The sequence below is a fragment of the Myotis myotis genome, unplaced genomic scaffold, assembly GCF_014108235.1.
Source record: "Myotis myotis isolate mMyoMyo1 unplaced genomic scaffold, mMyoMyo1.p scaffold_m19_p_12, whole genome shotgun sequence".
Classification (NCBI taxonomy): Eukaryota; Metazoa; Chordata; class Mammalia; order Chiroptera; family Vespertilionidae; genus Myotis; species Myotis myotis.
In genome coordinates, this window is record NW_023416316.1 from 25,253,556 (window position 1) to 25,268,630 (window position 15,075).

The 15,075-nt window shown below is 43.6% G+C and overlaps 1 long non-coding RNA gene across 1 annotated transcript in view; it reads left to right on the top strand.

Annotated features, from left to right (window-relative positions):
* Positions 1-10,123: 10,123 nt before the first annotated feature.
* The window catches only part of LOC118667287, a 66,307-nt gene continuing 61,355 nt past the window's right edge, over positions 10,124-15,075 (top strand). The window contains exons 1-2 of the long non-coding RNA XR_004971213.1: positions 10,124-10,467; positions 11,831-11,906. This is a non-coding gene — a long non-coding RNA (uncharacterized LOC118667287). The remainder of the gene's footprint in view (positions 10,468-11,830; positions 11,907-15,075) is intronic.

A 15,075-nucleotide genomic window follows, 5' to 3' on the forward strand; every position in this document is an offset into this window, starting at 1 on the left:
CACGTAATAAACACAAAAGATACATAAATGCATAATACACACATATATCAATACATATACCAATACATGAAACACATATAAATACATAATAAATTTGCACTTTATTATGCAGGGTATAAGTAAAGAGCCAGATGAGGAGGTACATAGGGTTCTGAGTAGAAAGGAATGTCTGTCTCCATAGAATTTGAGTTTGCCACCCTCCCAGCACCTTGATGTGTTTACTCATCAACTCAGAAGTCTCCAAATCCACTTTTTAGGGCTTTTCAATGGACATTTCAATACATGTGATTGAGTAAACCACTGGCCATTGGTGATTGAACTTATCCTTTAGCCAATCTCCCCCTCACCCCCTCGAGGGTCAGGCTAAGAAGGTAGTGCTGAAGGTTTCCACCCTCTAATCTGCCCGTTCTTTCTGGTAGATTATAACCCTGGGGTTATTTGGAGGCTGCGGGAGTGACCTGGTTCGTATAAACTCAGTTATGGGTGAAAGGAGCTTGTTCTGAACACAAAAGACACTCCTATCAACCTCAACCCTCAGGAAATTCCAAAGGTTTTAGCGCTCTGTGCTAGGAACTGGAGACAAAAGTGCATTTAAAAAATATTTGATAAATACCTCTCCTTCCCCCCCACCCCAGCCTCTGGTAACCACCATTTCTCTCTCTGTTAGTATGAGTTCTACTTTTTTGTTGTTGTTTATATTTTAGCTTCCATGTATAAGTGAGATTATGCAATATTTGTCTTTCTGTGTCTAGCTTATTTCATTTAGCACATTCTTTGGGTTTATACATGTTGTAAATAGCAGGATTTTTTTTTTTAAGGCTGAATAATATATTTTTTCATATCTATATTATATACTTTTCTTTTTTTTTCTAAATATATTTTATTGATTTTTTACAGAGAGGAAGGGAGAGAGATAGAGAGTTGGAAACATCGATGAGAGAGAAACATCGATCAGCTGCCTCCTGCACATCTCCCACTGGGGATGTGCCCGCAACCCAGGCACATGCCCTTGACCGGAATTGAACCTGGGACCTTTCAGTCCGCAGGCCGACACTCTATCCACTGAGCCAAACCGGTTTCGGCAAGGTTTCCCTTTTTTCCACAACCTCACCAATACGTTATCTTTTGACTTTTTAAAAATATATATTTTTATTGATTTCATTGAGAAGAAGGAAGAGGGAGTGAGAGATAGAAACATCAATGATGAGAGAGAATCATTGATCGGCTGCCTCCTGCATGCCCCACATTGGGGATCAAGCCCGGAACCCGGGCATGTGTCCTGACTGGGAATTGAACCGTGAACTCCTGGTTCATAGGTCAACACTCAACCAATGAGCCAGGATGGCCAGGCTCTTTTGACTTTTTGATAATAGTCTTCCTAACAGGTATGAGCTGATATCTCATTGTGAGTTTAATTTGCATTTCCCTAATGATTAGTAATGTTGAACATCTTTTCATATGCCTGTTGGCCATCTTTTCATATGCCTGTTGGCTATCTTTTCATATGCCTGTTGGCCATTTGTATGTCTTCTTTGGGAAAATGTCCATTCAAGTTCTTTGCCCATTTAAAATTTTGTCTTGTTTTATTTATTTATTTATTGCCATTGAGTTGTATGAGTTCCTTATATATATATATTTTGGATGTTAATTCCTTATCAGATATATGGTTTGTAAATATTTTCTCCCATTTGGTAGATTGCCTTTTCATTTTGTTGATGGTTTCCTTTGCTGTGTAGAATTTTTTTCGTTTGATGTAGTTCCACTTGTTTATTTTTGTGTTTGCTGCCTGTGCTTTTGGAGACAAAATAAATTTTAAGTAAAAAAGGTTGCAAGAGATAGAGAAGGACAATATATATATTGATAAAAATTCAATCCATCCATAAGCATTAAATTATGTAACAATTATAAACATCTACACACTTGAAACTAGAGTTCCAAAATATATGAAGAAAAAATTGACAGACTTGGAGGGAGAGATAGACAGTTGGAGGCTAGTTGGGACAGGTAGCTCAGTTGGTTAGAGTGTTGCCCTGATACACCAAGATTTCAGGTTTGACCCCCGGTCAGAGCACATATAGGAATCAACCAATGAATGCATAAATAAGTGGAACAATAAATCAATGTTTCTCTCTCTTTCTCTCTCACACACTCTTTCCTTATCACTTCCTCTCTCTCGCAAATCAATAAAAAAGTTGGAGACTAGTTATATTTGGAGTAACATTCTTCTCCAACTAGTTCAGGCAATTCAGGGCTGAGGAAGATGAGTTAATTGCAGAGCAATGAATCACCATGGCTTTCAGAGCCAGGATGAGGGGCAAATAAGGGCAAATTCGAAATAAGTGAATGGAAGCTGAAGCACAGCTTTGAAGTTGAGGGCATGACAAGTCAACTGGTGGACATTCACGGGTTTAAAAATAAATGGCTATATTCAAATCATTGACAGCAGGCATGGGGATCAGTGCCTCGTCCACAGCAGCTTGGGGGTTGACTAGAATTTCTTTGGTGTGTAGCTGCCCTCATTTTGGATGAGCCTCTAGTCATTGTATGAGATGCTTCAGCCCCTTACTGAGCACCGACTATGTGCTGGGCACTGGTAAGGTGCCAGGTATCTGAATGAATGAGGTAAGGAATAAAATACTGACATATGCCACAACATGGATGCACCTCCAAAGAAATTATGCTAAGTGAAAGAAGCCAGACACAAAGGACCACATTTTATATGAGTCTATTTATATGAAATGCCCAGAAAAAGCAACTCTATAGGAACAGAAGGCAGATTAGTGGTTGTTTGGGGCTGAGGATGGAAATGGGGAGTGATTGGCATGAGGGATTTTAGTGAGTTAATGGAAATGTTCCAAAACTGGGCTATGGTGATGGTTGCTCAGATCTGTAAATTTAGGTTATAAATCATTGAATTGTACACTTAAAATAGGTGAGTTTTGTGGTATATAAGTTATAATTCAATAAAGCTTTAAAAATCACAAGGTCTGTTTCTCTTCTTTGGAGAAGGGAAAGGAGATGTGTGGTTGACTCATTTTCACTTTGGGAAGCACATACTATACACACTGAATATTCTATACCACCACCACAAAACATGAGGAATAGAACTTCACGGGAGTCGACTGGAATTTCTTTGATGTGTAGCTGCCAGGAGCAGACCCCCAGGATCCTGCCAGTGTCTGCCCTGATTGGTCTGTGCTATCCTGATGGTTTTGTGATAGTCAGCCACAGGTGGGAGTATCAGCCCACACCACCCAGTCTCAGAACACTGAGGCCTAGAGTGGGAAAGGGCTGTGGCCCTGGTTCAGACAGCAACTGGGTGGATTTAAACCCAGGTCTCCAGCACCCCACACTCCTGCTTTCCCCAAAAGGTCTGTCTGGGCTCCTGCATAGCAGGCTCTTGTGGACGAGACTGAGAGGACCCAGCTGACTCAGAGGCATGGTATTTCTCTTCTTATGTGGTGGAAATCTGGACTTGAGGCCCAGCTCTGACACGGGAGTAATCATGTTACTTCTCTTGGGGACCAAGGGTATATATTTGCAAAATTGACCTTTGAACATTGATCTCTTCTGAATAAAGATGTTATTCTAGGGAGCTTGATAGTTCCAGCCTGCCCAGGGGCCTGGGACATCCCAGCCGCTGGGGCCAGCTCCTGAGGTGAGTCACAGGGAAGGAGAAGATAATAATTCTATTACAGAGGGGGCCACCCACTGGGGCCTTCTTAATCTAGCACAATAGTAGTGTAATTGCCTCCATTTAACCAGTGTCTAGTATGAACCAGACACTGTGGTAGGTTCTTGCCAGACTTTATCCCACTTAATCCTCAAAGCAGTACTTGGAAAGGTAGGTGGTATTATTTGTATTTTACAAAAGAGGAAACTGAGGCTCAAAGAGGTGAGGTAACCTAGTATGCATGCCATGCCCACATCTGCCTGTTGAAAGCTTACTCATGGCTTGAGACCCATCCCTGGCACTTGTGGCTCTCCTCAGACCATCTCAGTGCCTCTGTACCACCACATCTGCGTGTCTGCCACAGCACTGGTGCTGTGGACTGTGGATCTTTGAGTCTGTGCCAGTTGCACCACTAGACTGGGAGCTTCTGGAGGGCAGGAAACTACCCCTACTGGGTTCTGTCTCCCCAGAGCCTGGCCAGGCCTTCTGGGAATGTGGACTGGATTAGTCCCCCATCTGTAAATTGGGTCAAGACCCACAGGCAACAATGAGAAGAAAGAATACAAGGCCAGCAATAGTGAAAGTAAGTAATAATCCTCATTCCCACCCTGTGAAGTAGGAATGATGATCCCCATTAAAAAATAATATGGAAACAATCTCAGCTTGAGTAACTGGATTGAGGTCACACTGCCAGCAAGTGGAGGAACTGGATTCAACCCTGACCCGATTCCAAAGCACACGTTCTTTTCATTGTTCCAGGGAAGTTGCCTATATGCTAGTCTTTCGATTCCTGCTTTACAATTTTTGCCGTATCCACAAACCACTCTTTAAATCAACTCACTTTTACTTTTTTTTTTTTTAATATATTTTATTGATTTTTCACAGAGAGGAAGGGAGAGAGATAGAGAGTCAGAAACATCGATGAGAGAGAAACATCGATCAGCTGCCTCCTGCACATCTCCTACTGGGGATGTGCCCGCAACCCAGGCACATGCCCTTGACCGGAATCGAACCCGGGACCTTTCAGTCCGCAGGCCGACGCTCTATCCACTGAGCCAAACCGGTTTCGGCTAAATCAACTCACTTTTAAAAGACACAAATTTATTTTAAAAAGCAACTGTAGATGGAAACCCAGTCTTATTTGCCATAATTAATACATTATTATAATAACGAAGTTCATCCCTGTGCCACGTTTCTTGGTGCCCATATGTGCTCTGGGGAATCCATATCACACACACCTCCACACACGTTTCACACTGTCCCCATGACTCCTTTTAAATCTCTTCTCTCCTCCTTTCTTGTTTACTGTTCATTTGCCACATGATGCTCAGAGTCCCAGAAAGTGTGTATTGAAAGGGACATTCATCATGTCCCTGTGTCTGAGGAGCTTGCGACTTGCTCACAGGCACATGTGGTCCAGGTCCCACAGGGGCTTTTCACTGCTCACATTTCATGGGCCAGAACCAGCCAGGTGGTGCCACTTTACTATAAGGGGGCACGAACTGTGGAATTCCCTGTAGAAGGAGAGGAGGACCAAATAATGGTGAACATTAGTAAGATCTCCTACACATCACTCCTCACACCATTCCTATGGGGGGCAGGGAGGTGCTAAATACTCTTTCACTTCTATAAAGGAGGGAACTGAAGCCCAGAGAGTTAAGTTGACCAAAGCCACACAGATGAAAAATGTTGGAGCCAGGAATTGCCCCCTGGTAGCCTGGCTCCAGAGTTCATGTATAAAACCCAGTAGAGTGCCTGACAGACCGTCGGCAATCAATCTGTATTCGTTTTCTATGGCTGCTGAAACAAATCACCACAGACTTGGTGGCTTAAAACAATCCAAATTTATTCTCATATTTCCGGAGGCCAGAAGTCCCAGATCGGCTTCACTGGGCTAGATTCAAAGTATCAGCAGAGCGATTCCTTCAGGAAGCCCTAGGGGAGAATCCATTTCACTTCTTTTTCTAGCTTCTGGAGGTGGCCTGCATTCCTTGGCTCATGGCCTCTTTCTGGAATTACTCTAACCTCTTGCCTCCATCATCACTTCTCCGTAGTCAAATCTCCCTCTGCCTCCGTCTTGTAGGGATACTTAGGAGTACATTTAGGGCCTGCCCCAGATAATCCTTAATTTACTCACACCTGCAAAGACCCTTTGCCACATAAAGCAATACTCTCAGATCCCAGGGACTAGAACGCGGACATCTTTGGGGCTGTTGTTCAGCCCGCCACACTACTGTGAGGTTCTTATCATGTGGATTCTGGGTGTCTTTGGTCTGTCCCTTTTTTGCACATTCTACCTTGCAGGACAGCAATTTGTTATGGTTTATTTCTTCTGCTGGAATGCAAGCTCCCCGAGGGCAGGGATTTGGGCTGACTCACCTTCCTCTGTACAGAGTTGGTCACAAACAAATTAAAAACAATTGTGAAAGTGATTACATTGAGTGAAGTAAAAATTTTCCCTTGAAGCCATCAGAAATAGCTGTGGCAAAGGAGGAGCTAGTGACTGGTGGTACCCCAATGAACCACCCTTTTTGAGGATGAAGAGGGCTTGGCCAGCTGTCCCCCAGGATTTATCATTGCTTTGCCCTGTGCCTTGGCCTCATGTCTGTATGCTCAAGAGGAGAGAGCTGGGGGGGAAAGTTGGTTTGTTTCTCACCAACGCCTTCAACTCATTGACTCATTCAGCAAGTGTTTATTGACTAGACATTAGTAACATCTTCAGCTGAGGCAGCCATAGCCTTGGGAGCCTCTTTTGGGTGCTATGTGGAAAGACTTTGGGTCACATGGACATATGCCATTGGCAAATTCCTAATCCATGAGGTGGGATAGAAAGAGGCTCAGGAGACTTGAGCTCAAGTCTTGATTCTGCTGTTTTCTGGGACAAGTCACATCTACTTTCAGGGTGTCCACACAAGTTTGTGTTATTGGGTTTACCACATGATTAAATTGTAATTATATATGGTTTCTGCACTCTCCTTCCAGAGGTACTCTGAAGAGAGGATAATGTGTTTGTCATCTTTGTTTTCCCATTCATTATTTTAACACCTGGTGCATCATAAACTCTCATTAGTAGTAATAATAGTATAGTAATGATAATGTGTGTCAAGCACTGTTTTATGTAATTTAATGTTGTAACTCATTTAATCCTTGAAACAATTCTATGAATTAATTATTATTATTATCCATGCTCTGCGGGCAAGGAATTTGAGGCACAGAGAGGTTAAGTAACTTGATCAAAGTCACATGATTAGTAAGTGGCAGAACTGGGTTTGAAGTTTAGGCCCTTTGTCCACGTAGTTCATGGTTTAAACCAGCAGTTGCCAACCTTTTGGACCTCACAGATCACCAGTGGTCCTCGGGCCACCAGTTGGCGACTGCTGGTTTAAACCACTCTGAACATCATGGTTATTTGAAGAAGGAAACAAAAGGTGAAATGAGGACCTCCAAGGTCTCTTTAGTTCAGATTTTCTGTGAGTCTTAAAAATGCCTCTCAGCAGACTATAAAAAGGGACATCTGGTGTGGCAATGTAGCCCAGGCACACAGGCCCACACAGGTACAGGACAGAGTCCACTGAGAGTGGGAGTTTGAATCCTCGCTATGGCACTTATGGTTGTGACCTTGAGAAAATTGTTTAACCTCCTTGAATTTCAGTTTCATCATAGGACAAAAGCACAATATAGTAAGCCCTCAATGTCATCGGTGTGTTCTGTGACTTCAATGAAACGACATATGATGAAACCGATTTTGCCAGAACCTAATTGATACACATGAGTTAAGTTCCTAAGATATCTCATCAATGTTATATTGAAATGACATTGAACAAAACAATGTTGAGGACCTGCTATAATGCCTACATTTTATAGCTATTGGGAGAATAAAAATATAAAAATGTAAAAGAGAGATTACCTTATGGAAACGGGCTTTTAGAGATAAAGCAGTGGAGTTTGGAATATAATCATTACAAAGTTGGATGTTCTTTAAAACAGAGTTTGGTGGGAGATTTAGGTAGGGCACCTTCTTAAGGATCAGAGTGAGAGATCCCCATGTAAAAAGTTAAATGAATACAAGGGTGGTCTGCTTTCTGGATGTATGAGCTTTGGATGGAAATCAAGCAGGTTGCCTCTGTGTGTATGTGCATTGTGAGTGTGTGTGTGTGTGTGTGTGTGTGTGTGTGTGTGTGCGTGTGTAGCGAATCTTGGTATCAATTTCTAGGAATGGGGTGGGAAAATATATTGGAATGAGTAGGGACTAGGGAGTGAAGAAACATGTCCAGATTCCAGTTCTGCCATTATCTTCATGTGCAATCTGGCAGGTTTGGCAAGTTGCCAATCACCTCGGGTTTAAGTTCCCTGATTCCAAGATGAGGGGGTGGAATTTGAATACTTCCAAGGTCTCACTGACTACTACCAGTCTAGAAATTCCCAAGCCAAGTTCCAGGTTCTTCAATGAATGAAAATTCCTTCAGTACCCGTTTCTACCAAAACAGCAACTGCTTTCCCTTCCCACTGATTCGGGCACCGGTGAGAGGCATTTTGTTCTCCTGTTTAGCCACCCTCTCCCCCACCTCAGGTTGGTGAGGAGCTCCAAAAGGTCCACTGATTCCAGCCAGGCTGGCTCACGCCTCTGGATAAAAATACCCAGTCAACAAACATTCATTTCACTCTTTTAATTTAAAACAGTCACATAATTAGCAAATATAGGATTATGGGAGAAAACACAGGTAAGTAAAACGAAAATCTAAAATTCCATCACCTAGAGATGACACTCTTAACATTTTGGTATATGTCCTTCCAGATACTTTTTTTTCTAAGTGAATTTTAATTAAAAAATTAGGTCCATACTGGACGTACCTAAGTTTTTGCAACTTCCTTTTCCACCTAACATTACATTGTGAACGATTTTCCCTACTCTTCTACCTTTTTGATAGTTGCATAGCATTCTATTGTATACTAGTAAGTATACAATCCAGTCCCTTATCGCACCCTGTTGGTTGTTTGCCTTTGTCACTCTGCTGAATATCATTGTCCTTAAATCTTGGAGTACATCTTTAAGGTGTTCTTGTATTTCTGAAAAGAGGAATGGCTGGATTGAAGGATATGATCATATTAAAAAAATTTCAACACACATTTCCTTTTGCTTTCTAGAAAGTTTGTATCAAAATAAATTCACCATGAGATTAGCGATCATGCATTCCCACTTTAAGAGCAAATAGGAGAGATGCCTAAGTTAATTAGGGGTTGGGCAGATCGGGGGAAGCAATGCAAAGGAAGTGTCTATGTGGAAATCTGTAGAACAAGCAGAAGTGAGCCAAATAAGGAGGGAATGTAGGTGTTCCAGACAGAGGGACAGCATGTGAGAAGACCCAGAGGTATGGCACTGAGACCAGAAATAAGTTCCATGTGGTTAGAGTTTGGAGGGCTGGCAAGTAACATGTGGAGTGACATGGTAAGATTTCTCTTTTGGAAGGTTAGGCTGGTTTCAGTGTAGATGAAGGATTGGAGGGGGCAAGACTGGAAACAGAATAACAAGTCAGGAAGCTGTTGCTGTTCCCCAGCTAAGTAATATGCAGTGGCCAAGACTTGGATGTGACTGTGGGGATGGGAAAGACAGACTGGGGGATATTAAAGGGGTAGGAGAGACTGGCGTTAGTGATTACTTGGGTAGTAAGAGAATGGAAGAGAAGGAAACCTTAAGGAGGCTCTTGGGTTTCTCTCTGATGTGGGATGGAGAACCTAGACGTCATCCCATGGTTTGGGGATAGGAAGATGATGTATTCACCTTGCGACATGTTCCATGTGAGGTTCCTGTGGGACCCATCCGAGTGGGTGTCCTCTAAATATCTGAATTTACAGAAGACAGGTCTGGGCTGCACGCGGCTGCTGGGACCTGAAGTCTTGGTGAGGATGCAGTCACAAGTCACTCCTCAGAGCGCCACAGGGGTATGACCCTCGGCTTTTCTCAAGGGCTACCTCATTCAGTCCTCCCAACAGAACTTCAGCGTCTAATTTCAGAAGAGCGCACTGAAGACCAGAAGGGGAAGGCATATTTCCCAAGGCCGCTCAGCAAGTCAGTAGCAGACGAAACTTGAACTCAGGTCATGACTGGTAGTGTGTGGGCCCCGTGGGTGCGCCTCGCACACAGATTTCAGCCTTTCAGCCTGAGGTCTTGGGGTGGGTGATGAGAGAAGAATGGCTGGCACTTACATGTACCTAACGTGTGCCTGGCCCTGCCTCACCGGCATTATTTCCAATCTCACAACCAGGACTGCGTCCTGAAGCTGAGCAGGTGCCAGGGCCGGGCTGGGAACGCAGGTGTCCCCCATCACCAGCCCGCAGTCAGGCGGAGGCGCTCTCCATAGAGGGGCCGCGTCTGCAGCGGGAACACCGGAGGCGCCCCGGCCCCGCGCGCCCCTCGCCCCCGCCTGCATGCCTGGCCGCTGAGGCGTGAGAGCCGCCGCCCCGGGCCTCCTCCCGCGCGCCTTGCACAACCCGCCCAGATAAGTGCTGCGTCTCTGGGCAATTACCGCCCTCCGCCGCCGGCTGGCCGGGCAGCAGGCCAGAGGCCAGGGGACTCCAGCCACCCAAGGAGAGCGGTACCCGCCGCGGGGGAGCCCCAGGCGCGGGCGATTGCACCAACGCGGGACGCGGGACGCGGGGACGGAGGGCGGGGAGACTGCGCGGCGCGGAGACGTCACGCACAGCGGCCCCGCCCCCGAGTCTTCGCCCGGCGCCCCGGGAGGACCTGGGGCGGTCAGCGGGGCGAGGCCGCCCTGCGCTGCCAGGCTGCCGGCCAGGTATTCTTTTCCTCCATCCTTTTCCTCCCCCCCTCCCCCTCTACTTCCTCCCCCCCTCCCTTATTCCTTTCTTCATCTTTTAAATCCCCCCATTCCCTCCTTCCTCCCCCCCCTTCCTTTCTCCTCTCTTTCTCTCCTTCCCCGCATCCCCACATCTTTCTCTTCCTTCTCCTTCCTCTCATCCTCCATCCCTTCCTCCCTTTGTCCTCTCCTTCCTCTCTCCTTCCTTCCTCTCTTCTCCTCCCCCCCCCTTAAAAATATTTTTTTAACTCAATTTTTAATTATGGTAAAAAAACAACATAAATTTTACCTTCTTAACCATTTTTACGTATAGAGCTCAGCAGTGTTAAGTGTACGCACGTCATTGTGTAACCAACCTCTAGGACAGCAGTTCTCAACCTGTGGGTCGCGACCCCTTTGGGGGTTGAATGATCCTTTCACAGGGGTCGCCTAAGACCATCGGAAAACACATATATAATTACATATTGTTTTTGTGATTAATCACTATGCTTTAATTATGTTCAATTTGTAACTATGAAAATACATCCTGCATATCAGATATTTACATGACGATTCATAACAGTAGCAAAATTACAGTTATGTACTAGCAACGAAAATAATTTTATGGTTGGAGGTCACCACAACATGAGGAGCTATATTAAAGGGTCGCGGCATTAGGAAGGTTGAGAACCACTGCTCTAGAACTTTTTCATTTTGCAAAACAAACTATACCCACTGAATAACAACTCCCCAGTTCCCCTTCTCCCTAGCTCCCGGTAACCACATCTACTTCCTTTTTTCTACTTTCTTTTTCTTCATTTCTTTCTTTTGCCTTTTTGTGCCTTTCGTTTTCCTTTATCCTTTTTCTTCCCCTCCCTCTTCCCATCTTTCTCACTTTCTCTGCTGAGAAGCCTCATTGCCCCGCTGCACCCTTGCTAGCCCTATAGTCTCTGCCAGGGGCTGGGCCAGAGGCCTGTCAGCGAGGCTGTTAGCGGGCTGGTGAATCATCATTCCTCCCCCGTGTGTCAGGGCCAGTGGGCGGCCCCTGGAGGCCTCGCCTGGCTTTTCGCTGGTAGGCAAACATGTCCAGCAAGGAGCTTCTGCCAGGAAGAGTTAATTAGAGGGAGGCCCTGACTCCAGCAGGGCCGCAGGGTCAGACTGGGAGCCCCTCTCTCCTCTGGGCCTTCCCCAACCCTGGGGTCCCCCCCCTAGACAGAGCAAGACAGCCATGATGATGGTGATGGTGATGATAACTTGGACCGACACAGAACTTAACAGTTTACAAAGCATTGCCATAGACATGATCTCATCCTTGTTCTCTCAGCAGTTCTGGGAGGTAAGCCTTATTATCCCCGTTTTACAGGTGAGGAAACTGAGCTTCAGAGAAATGAAGGGAGTTGACTGTCGCTACAGAACTGGCAAGGGGCGGCGTTGGCAAGGTGGGGACTAAGATTTGTATCACCAACAAAAGCACATACACAAAAAAGGCTGTATCAGAGTTTAAAACATTTAAAAGTTATGTATTGCTCCCTCTTCTGTGTTCCCAGAGCACCTTGTTTAGACCTTTTGTGTGCAGACCCCACCTGATGGGTTTCTTCAATACCTGGGCGTAGGGGCAGATACTGAGTGAGTGAGTGGTGGAGGTATTTGATGGTATGCATAACAGATGTAAAAGAGTTGATTTCCAGGCAGCTAATAGGTTTTCCAAAGTCAAGCAGAACTGCTACCTGGCTGGCTCTGGGTTATCTGGAACTTGGGCTCTCTCTTCAGACACCGTATTGAGAGAACAGGGGACTTCTGAGTGTGGATAGAGCTACAATTTTCCCACTTCTTCTGGGTGGAACTTCTGGCCCACAGTTCACATTCCTTGAGCACATTCAGTTTCAATTACTTTTTCATATGTTAGTGTGGGCATAAATTTTAGCTTCATGGGTAATTATGGTAGATTATAATTATTAATGTTCACCAATATTTACTTCTCTACTGGATACATGGAGGCATACAATCCCCTGCCCCCCTGAAGTAAAGCATGCTCACGACTATTTTTTGCCAATAAATGTGATTTATTGGCTTTTGTGGAGCGGAGCATTGAATGGCAGATGTTCGACTCCTTAGTTCTCTCTTCTCCAGCTGCACTGACCAAGGAGCCACATTCCAGGATGTTGGCGTTTTATTGGCCTGGGTCTCAGGGAAACTACCTTGAAAATAACCCCCTATTAGCTGTTATGGGTGTGTAGAGTGAGTGAGAAATAAACCTTGGTGGTATTAAGCCAATCACATTTGAGTTGTTAGTGTAGCTTAATCTAGCCTATTCTGACCGATACAGTTATCAGTAGAGCAATCGATAGAATACATTGAATATATAACATATTAGTCAATTTTTAAAACATAACTTTCACCCTTTGGAGCAAGATTAAAAATTTTAAAGACAAAAATTATAATTGCACAATCTAATAGAAAAGATAAGCTTTATTTATATTTTCTCCCCTAAAGCTCTTATCACATATACTTTATACATGTTTTTTTTATTTTTTTAATTTTTTTTATTTATTGCTTAAAGTATTACAAAGGGTATTACATATGTGTCCATTTTATCCCCCCACCCTAGACAGTCCCCTAGCCTCCCCTATCCCCCAGTGTCTTATGTCCATTGGTTATGCTTATATGCATGCATACAAGTCCTTTAGTTGATCTCTTACCCCCCTACCTCCTGCCCCCCAACCCTCCCCGGCCTTCCCGCTGCAGTTTGACAATCTGTTTGAGGCAGCTCTGCCTCTGTATCTATTATTGTTCAAAAGTTTATAATGGTCTCTATTATCCATGAATGAGTGAGATCATGTGGTATTTTTCCTTCATTGACTGGCTTATTTCACTTAGCATAATGCTCTCCAGTTCCATCCATGACGTTGCAAATGGTAAGAGTTCCTTCCTTTTTAGAGCAGCATAGTATTCCATCGTGTAGATGTACCACAGTTTTCTAATCCATTCATCTACTGATGGGCACTTAGGCTGTTTCCAGATCTTAGCTATGGTGAATTGTGCTGCTATGAACATAGGGGTGCATATATCCTTTCTGATTGGTGTTTCTGGTTTCTTGGGATATATTCCTAGAAGTGGGATTCCTAGAGTATATTTATCATGAGTATTTAAAAATTTGACAGGGCCAAATGGGAGTTCCATTTTCAGTTTTTTAAGGAAACTCCATACTGTCTTCCATAATGGCTGCACCAGTCTGCATTCCCACCAGCAGTGCACAAGTGTTCCTTTTTCTCCACATCCTCTCCAGCACTTGTCGTTTGTTGATTTGTTGATGATAGCCAGTCTGACAGGTGTGAGATGGTACCTCATTGTTGTTTTGATTTGCATCTCTCGGATGATTAGTGACTTTGAGCATGTTTTCATATGTCTCTTGGCTTTCTGAATGTCCTCTTTTGAAAGGTGTCTATTTAGGTCCTTTGCCCATTTTTTGATTGGATTGTTTATCTTCCTTTTGTTAAGTTGTATGAGTTCCCTATAAATTTTGGAGATTAGGCCCTTATCAGATATGACATTGGCAAATATGTTTTCCCACACAGTGGGTTTTCTCGTTGTTTTGTTGATGGTTTCTTTTGCTGTGCAGAAGCTTTTTATTTTGATGTAGTCCCACATATACTGTATACATGTTTTTAAGAGCTTACTTGAGATACAATTAAAATACAATAAAATCCACATATTTAAAGTATACAATTTTATGCCTCGTCAGCGTGGCTCAGTGGTTAAGAGTCGACCTATGAACCAGGAGGTCACCATTCAATTCCCAGTTAGGCCACATGCCTGGGTTGTAGGTTCGATCCCCAGTAGGGGGCATGCAGGAAGCAGCCAATCAATGATTCTCATTCATTATTGATGTTTCTATCTCTCTCTCCCTCTCCCTTCCTCTCTGAAATCAATAAAAATATATTTAAAAATAAATAAAGGGAAAAACATTCAGCAAAATTAATACTTATATTTATCATGAGTATTAACTCCTGGTGCATGGGTCAACACTCAACCAAAGAGGAAACCCCATATACATTAAGAAGTCACTTCCCATTTCCGAGGCCCTGGCAACCATGAATCTGTTTTCTGTCTCTATATATTTTTGCCTGTTCTGGAAATTTCATAATGAGATATGGAATATGGAATAAATGGGACCATACAACATGGAGTCCTTTATGACTGGCTTCTTTTCTTTAGCATAATGTTCTTGAGGTTCCTTATGTTGTAACATGAATTAGTATCTCATTCCTTTTTGTGTATGAATAATTTCAATTGTATGGATATACTATATTTTGTTTATCCATTCATTTTGGGTTGTATCTACTTTTTGGGTATTGTGAATAGTGCTGCTATGAACATTAACATATAGGTATTCCAGATAGTGTTATAGAAGAGTGTTTTTCAAAGAAAGCTATTCCTCAGGATATTAGTAGTTGCTGCAATAGAAGTATTATTTACTCAAATAAACTTGAGAAACACTGAGTGAAACAATATTTGACATCTCCTGTTGGATTTCTCAGATCCTTTTATTTTCTAAAATGCTTTGTGTATATCTGAGAGGCAATGTGATGTGCAATACAGGGTGGAGCA